Source organism: Hyaena hyaena, unplaced genomic scaffold, assembly GCF_003009895.1.
Source record: "Hyaena hyaena isolate Hyena2069 unplaced genomic scaffold, ASM300989v1 scaffold_470, whole genome shotgun sequence".
In the NCBI taxonomy this organism is placed as follows: domain Eukaryota; kingdom Metazoa; phylum Chordata; class Mammalia; order Carnivora; family Hyaenidae; genus Hyaena; species Hyaena hyaena.
Genome location: NW_024081101.1, coordinates 517,732 through 526,136, shown reverse-complemented (window position 1 = coordinate 526,136; position 8,405 = coordinate 517,732).

Here is an 8,405-nt window from a genome sequence, read left to right as displayed (position 1 = left end):
TTTTCCTCCACAATCTGTTAGTGAAGAATACAAACAGAGCTAAAGATGCTTTGTGTGGGTATTGCAGGGTCTCTTGCCTGGGATGCAGGCCTTGGCTGATCACTGTTAATCCTAACACTAACAATTTAACCCTAAAAACATGACTTTGTGGAGGGAGAAAGAAAATTTCTTGAGAGAAACCAATGTCATGTTTTATTTTACCAGTATTCTTTTATTCAAGGGACTCTTAGTTCTCTGGAAAAACGATTTATCCCGAGTGACACTTAATCTAGCTTGGTTGAGCTTAGATTTTAATGTGCTTCTTGTGTGTGTGCATATGTGTTATGGATGGAAATTGTTTTCTTTACTTTTCTTGGTTCTTTGGATAGTTTAATAATCAAATTAACGTAGGACAGATTACCAGGAGAAAAACAAATTCAGTTTCTTACTGGTGTGTGTAGTGCTTTTCTTATTGCATACATAGCATAAAGTTTGTGGTCACATTGCTATAGAAACTACATGAGTTAAGTATTTTTTTTTTTTAATGTTTATTTTTGAGAGAAAGAGAGAGAGCAGGGAAGGAGCAGAGAGGGAAGGAGACACAGAATTGGAAGTAGATTCCAGGCTCTGCGCTGTCAGCACAAAGCCTGATGGTAGGGCTTGAACTCAAGAACTGTGAGATTATGACCTGAGCTGAAATTGGACACTTAACCAACTGAGCCACCCAGGTGCCCCTGGTTAAGTATGTTAGAGGGGAACATGGCAACAAGAAACTAAGCTGAAACGTGATAGAAAGTATCTGTCATCCTACAAAAACTTAACTCTCTACTGTTACATGGGAAAATGTTTCCCGTTGTCCCCATAGAAATGACACCTAGGTGGTGAGCTTACCCATGGAATGACCACATATTATTCATGTTGTGGTTTCCTTAATACATACTGAATTCGTATTATGTTAAATTCCCTGGAACTTGACCAGAATGTTGATTGTCTAGTAGAATTTCTTGTAAGAAGTTCTTACAGCAATAAACAGTTCTTTAGGGCAAAAAAATGTATCTACATATGCTGATGCCATTTTTTCGTTATAGATGGGGCCCTCCTTTTCTGTGCATATAGGCAAGAACGTAAAATAATTTTTTTGAAGTCATCAGAACCCTACTTGGAATAAAAACAGAACAGTTAGATGGTACCAGGGTCACCTTAAATCAACTAACCAAACTCCCAATCAAAATAAGATTTCAGATGTAATTAACCCATTAACCTAAGGAGATGCAAAAACATCTGTAGCCAAAAATTTTCTAAGTGCTTTCTTGACTCATGTAGCAAATATCAACCTGATACTTTTTATAGTTGATTCACATACCATTATAATACATCCTAAATTTGCAGATGTTATCTAACTAGCATAGATTCATGTAATTGGCATGACACGGAATTTTTTAAACATCACCTATCTCAGGAACCCTATTCATGTGAGTCTGGAAGATTTTTTGGTGATGTTTGAGCTCTTACTCTCAGCGACTCAGATGTCAAAGTATTTTTAGAATGAGTCTGCAAGGTATCATTATTTTGTAATTATAATCTTGTTGATTGACAGCAAATGTGTTCCATGACAATGTTGCCTTATTGAAGTGATCCTGGTTAGTGCTGGAGACAGACTGCTTAGATCTAAACTCAAGAGGGGAAAAAAGAACAAAAAAAAGTGATTTTAAATTCACTAACATAAAGATATAAGATCTTTCATAAAATGTTAAAAGATTGTTTTTGCTCCCAGACTTTTAACACTACCATTGTACCTTCCACCTGTTCAGAAACGTGATTACTGACAGGTTAAAACCTGTTGTGCAAAAGCTGCTGTTAAAAGTCATTTCCGTGCTGTTTATTGAAATCACAGTATTATATTTTCAGAAGGAGAGAGAAGCTAGAGAGGATACAGTCCATATGATGGCCGATATTTCCCATGAGAAAGAGAGTACACAACTGTACTCTGCTGCATGGTATAAAAGGAGATTAAAATAGGGGAAATTGTAATAGTATTGATGATAATATTAACATCATTAAATAAAATAAACTAGGCCATGTTGTAACTTAACGGAAAGCTTCATTATGGATTACAACTAACATTTTAAATTGTTAGCATGTTTAGTCTTGCAAAATCATGGGTGATTTATAACCACAGAACTATCTTTCTCTTCTCAGAAACTTAACAACAACTTAATATCAAATTCTAAGACGTAGAGAGGACTTTGGGCCAAGGCAAGGCAAGAAGGATGTAAAGAGATATCGAATGTATAGATAGCTGAGCTACGAGACTCTCTGAGTAGGCATCTGAGTTGAGGCCTAACAATATTTATTTACAACCAGTATGACTGAATGAGGGGTTCACCAATTCTTAGAATGATTTTTTGAAGCCTAGGTTTATTTTTCTAATCTCAGAAAATTCAAATGAAGCTACATGGTGTTGAAAATGTCAGGTCTCTGAAGGGTGTGCATTAATAAGTATTCAAAAATGTTTTGTCATTTAAATATTATTATGTTAATTTTTGCATAATTGGATTCTTCTTAGGTGTTTGAAAACTTTCTCTACTAGGCTAAACATTCCCTCAGTGATCTTGTTAAACAATCCCTTTATGTTCAGCTATCTTTGTCTGAATTATAACCAATGTATGCTGTCCATTTTTTTTGAAAAAATTTAAAAAAAGACTTTACCGGAATTATGATTTGGAAAGAGAAAAGTTACAGCAAAGTTTGATTAATTCACCCTCATTAATGAGTAATTGAAATAAACACTTGGATTTCTCATGTCCTCATAGAGTTGTAAGAAGAAGAGGCACAATATTTGGTACAATTTCTAGTGGACATAAGGGGAAGGAGATTATGAAAAAATTAGAAGACATGATTATAAATATGTAGTCATGATCTGACACAAACTCAAGATGACAAGTTTTCTGAAAATCAAACCAATTCCATATGAGACCTCACATTGGCAAAGCAGTTACATAAATGTCACCAAAGTTTTTCAAATTAAAATCTAAAGTGAAGCATTTCGAAGTAATTTTGCAAATAAGAGTTTACTCAAGATGTTTCACAAAATGAATGGAATATCACAGTGAGGAAATTATTCCAGTAATGGTAAAGTTAAGTGAAACTTTCATTATAAGGTCCAATAATACTCAGTAGGGTACTTGCTCATGAATTTAAACTAGAATGTTTTTATTCCAAAGTTTAGAGGACATCACAGTCATTCAGGAAATGCATGGAGTAAGTGATTTTTTTTTTAACCTTCCAGATCAGTGCCTTAGTTTCTTTTACATATATGTAAAATAACCAAATCCATATCCTGTGTGTATCATGCCATTCTGATAAATTGTTCTGGATCGTAATATTTATATAAAATTTGTTTTGCTTGGCAGTCTGATTTGGCTTAACATACAGATTAATATGGTCCCTCTGAACTTCTTTGTGGCATTGTCATCTCCTTCCTGGAGTAACAAAATAGCAACCGAACTGGTTTCCCTCATCCACTCTTGCCCCCCTTCTGTCATCCTAATTGCAGCCCTCACAGCAACCTTTAAAAAAGGTCAATTAAATCATCTCACCTCTTCATTAAAACTCTTCTCATTCTACCAAGAGTAAATTCCAAATCTTTTACCTTGACCTGTATAACTGAACCTTGTTTCCCTCTCAGTTTCAACTCAGCTTTGTTCTTGTAGCTTCAGACAAGCCAGCTCCCTCTCAGCTCTCGAATGTAATAAACTGTTGATCCCCTTGTTATCTACTTATTTTTAATTTTCTCTGGCTAGAATGTTCTTTTCTGGTCTTCTGCTTCCTGAGCAATCAGACATTCATTCACCTACTCATTTGTTCATTTGTCCTGTTAGTTTACTCAACAATACAGTGATTCTCAATTAGAGGCAAATTTGCACTCTCCCACCCCCACCCCGCCCCCAGGGACCTATGGCAAATTCTGGAGACATTTGTAATTGTCACACTTGAGGATGGTGGAATAGCACCACTGGCATCTCCTGAATAGAGAAGTAAGATGCTAATCTTACTAAAATGTGTAAGAGAGCCCATCATGACAATGAATTAACTGGAAGAAAATATCCAGAATACCAACACTGGGAATTTCTTCAAATAATTTGACCCGTCTAGTTGCCTGTGGTGGTAAACCAGAGGAATATGGCAGAACATTTAATAAGCTAATACATTAGAGGAAAGACAGTCAATAAACTGATTAACGAACAACTGAATATATCCTTTAAATCATGCTGAGTGCTCTTAAGGTAGAGCGAACAAGAGTATCTAGTGAAATTTACTTTAGAGCAGGTGGTGTCAGAGAAGGTGGTGTTTATGTTAAGACCAGAGGAATGAAAAACACAGCTATGGCTTATAGTAAATATTTATTGAATATCAACGGTAAAAAGTGTTATTTTTCTTAATCATGTTGCTTTATTGTAACTGAGGGAACTTCAAATTATTTTTTAGAATCTCCATTTCTGTAAAATTATCTGAAAAAAATATGTATAGGGCTCCTAACTTGGTTGGAAAGCACAATATTGTATCTCTAATCAGTAACACAAGTTTTCATTCTTTAGCAAGGTAACAGAATATTATAGTACTTTTACATATTTATTTTAAACAATTTCAACTCATATTGTTTCTCTGTAGAAGGTCCCCTTCTTCTAGTTGAGGAATGTTGTCAGGAATAAGTAAGTACATTAAATAACAGCATACAGGTGACATAATTTTAAACCTGGCAAAAGAATGGGGCTTCTTTCTTATCTTTTTCGTACTTTTTGAAGAGCATGACCAGCAATACATGATGCCTAATCATTTGAATTATACATGTTCAATAAATACTAAGAAAGAACTGTTTTAACTGTCAACTGCCACTAAAACGTTAATGTCTATCCACTCAGTATCTGTAATCTTACTCTGTACTCTGCACAGAACCTTTTTGACATTCCCATTTGACTGTCCCACAAAAACAAAAACCAAAAACCTAGGAGTGTGGTCTTGAAAATGTATTTTTTTTAAATAAGTTTATTATTTAAATTTGAGACAGGAAGAGAGCAACAGAGAGTTAGAGCCGAGAGAGAGAGAGAGAGAGAGAGAGAGAGAGAGAGGGGGGGGGGGGGGAACTGACAGGCTGACAGGGTGGGGCCTGACATGGGACTTGTTCCCACAACCTGCAAGATCATGATCTGAGCCGAAAGAATTGGACGCTTAACCAACTGTGTCACCCGGGCACCTTGACAATGTCTGCTGCTTCTTTTTTTTTTTTTTAATTATTTTAATTTTTTTTTTATATTTGAGAGACAGACAGAGACAGAGCAGGAGCAGGGGAGGGGGAGATAGACGAAGACAGAATCTGAAGCAGGCTCCAGGCTCCAAGATGTCAGCACGGAGCCTGACGAGCTTCCAACTCATGAGCAATTCCAACCTACTGAGCCCCCCAGGCACCTCACAGTGTCCACTTTTTTTTCCTTTCATAGTTTATTGTCAAGTTGGTTTCCATATAAGACCCAGTGCTCATCCCCACAAGTGCCCTCCTCCATGCCCATCACCCCCCTTCCCCTCTCCCTCACCCCCATCAGGGCTCAGTTTGTTCTCAGCGTTCAAGAGTCTCTCATGGTTTGCCTCCCTCCCTCTCCCCAACTATTTTTCCCCTTCTTCTCCCCCATGGTCCTCCATTAAGTTCCTCCTAATCCTCCTATAAGTGAACGTTTCTTGACCTGAGTGCTTGTTAAATAGGGGCATTATATCTGTGAAAATTCATTGAGCTGTGCATTTATGACTTGTATAATTTTCCCTGTATATGTCATGTTTCAATAACAAGATTTCATAGATGTGCTAGAACTTAGGCTACATCTTTTTCTCTTACTCATCCAACACATCTAATGGGACAGCAAAAAGCCATAATGGCTGCTTTTTAGTGCACCTTATATCTTTGATATTGTGATCACTGTTTACCCCATCTGCTGCTCAAAAATTTCTATGGTTCATGTATTATTATTAGTAGTATTTCCATTTTACAGGTGAAAAAGAAGAAACTTAGGCTAAATTACTTGTTTAAGATCACACAGCAATAAAACGGCAGAAGTAGAATTTGAATCTGAACCAGTATTTGCAATCACCATAGTATCTTCCCTCTCATATGTTTCATCCCCATAAAAACAATATTCCACTTCTTACCCATCTATCCTACTTGTCTTTAGTTAAGGTCTTGAGATCTTTGTTCCTATAGTATAATGATACTATTTTAAGAAGTCTTGTATACTTTCATCTACGCTAAATTCATTTTAAATACTGCTAGAGTTAGTGGTCTTTCTAGAATGTAAAACTCTTTATGTATTTTAGTTAAAATCTGTTCATTCAGGGGCGCCTGGGTGGCTTAGTCGGTTAAGGTCATGATCTCGCGTTTCTGTGGGTTCGAGCCCTGCGTCGGGCTCTGTGCTGACTGCCAGCTCAGAGCCTGGAGCCTGTTTCAGTCTGTGACTCCCTCTCTCTCTGACCCTCCCCTGCTCACGCCGTCTCTCTCTCTCTCCTAGAAATAAATAAAAATATTAAAAAAAAAAAATCTGTTCATTCAGCCATTCGCAACCTTGGCTACATGTTGGAATCATAAGCTCCCAATCAAGATCAATTAAATCACAATCTCTGAAGGGGGGGCGGGGCTAGTAGTGAGCATTTTTAAAAAGCTCCCTGGGGGAACTCTAATGTGCAGCCAGGCCTGAGAACCATTGTGTTAGGTTAGTGTTGCTCTTCAGTTTTCATGCTAAAAACAAACTCCTTATCAGTGCACATAAGGCTCTTCATTATCTGGTCTCTGCCTCCCTATCTCATACTTCCTCTGCTGTCACTCTCTTCTTCCTCTACTTAATCTCTCACCTTCAGCAGTACATACTTTACTTTTATTATACAAAATCTCAGTTTTCTCTCTGATGTCTTTTTTTTTTTTTTTTTTTTAATATCTTGCCTTTAAACAGACCAGTCCTCCTTCCTGAATGTTCTTCTCTTGGCTCTCAATTTAATTGAATTTTTGTGTCTCTTGCGAACAGCAGGTCTGATATCACCTTCTCTGGGGACATCACTCTAACTTATATTTGATTAGTTGTTTACCTATTCATTATTGATTTATTTTTTATTTTATGAGTTAATACATCCAGGTGGCAAAGAATGCATAAAGTATAAGTGGATATATATTAATAAGTCTTGCGGACACTGCAGTTCCCCAATTGTCTCCCAGAGACAATATTTCTAGATTTTTAATTTATCATTATAGAAGTATATAGTATACTTATACAAACATACATGTGTACATATATGTGTGTATATGCTTTTCTTCACATGGGTACATGTTATACACATTCTTTTGGTCCTTGCTTTTTTATGTAACAGTATAGCTTATAATTTCTTATCATAACATAAAGAATTTTATCAGTCTGTTTAATATTTTCATAGCATTCTGTAATTTGTATACACAGTAATTTATTCAGCTAGATCCCAACTTATAGCATTTAGGTTGTTTCCTATTTTTGTTTTTACAAAGGATACTTAAGTATAAAAAATTGCAGTTCAGAGGATTTTATTTCTTTGTTTTAGTAACACAATTTTTTAATGTTTATTTTTTGAGAGAAAGAGAACAAGAGCACTGGGGCAGGGAGAGGCAGAGAGAGAGGGAAAGCGAGGAACAGAAGTAAGTTCTGTGCTGACAGCACAGAGCCAGACACAGGGCTCTAAATCACAAGCCATGAGATCATGACCCGAGGCGAAGTCGGACACTTAACCACCTGAGCCACACAAGTGCCCTGTAACTCAATTCTTCAAATGTATTAGTTATGCCAGAGACTATATACATTTTAAAATTTGGTAGAATGCTCTATATTTCTCTCAAAACTATCAGGGCCATTTATTTGTCCTTGGAACACAATCACTTTATTGGTAGCTCTCTGTACTTACTACAAGAGTAGAAATGGTCATTTTAGACTACAGACATTTCATTCATTCAGTCATTGACTCGGATTCCTCATTGCTTTCAAAATGATTTTATGAGAGTTTATATAAGTACTGTGCCCTAGGCCCTAGAGGTGGATTTATTGTATAATGCAAATTGTGTTTCTAACTCAAAGAGCAGGTTGTGTAGTGAGGGAGAGAGAAAGTAAAGAGGCAGGTACAATACCAGGTTGAGGGCTACAGTGGAGGTGATGGAGCAGGGGCAGCTAGTCCCATCATGGAGTATTAGGATGGTACCTATAAGAAGTTTTTTCTAGGGGCGCCTGGGTGGCTCAGTCGGTTAAGCGTCTGACTTTGGCTCAGGTCATGATCTCACGGTTCGTGGGTTCGAGCCCCGCGTTGGGCTCTGTGCTGACAGCTGCGAGCCTGGAGCCTGCTTCAGATTCTGTGTCTCCGTGTCTCTCTCC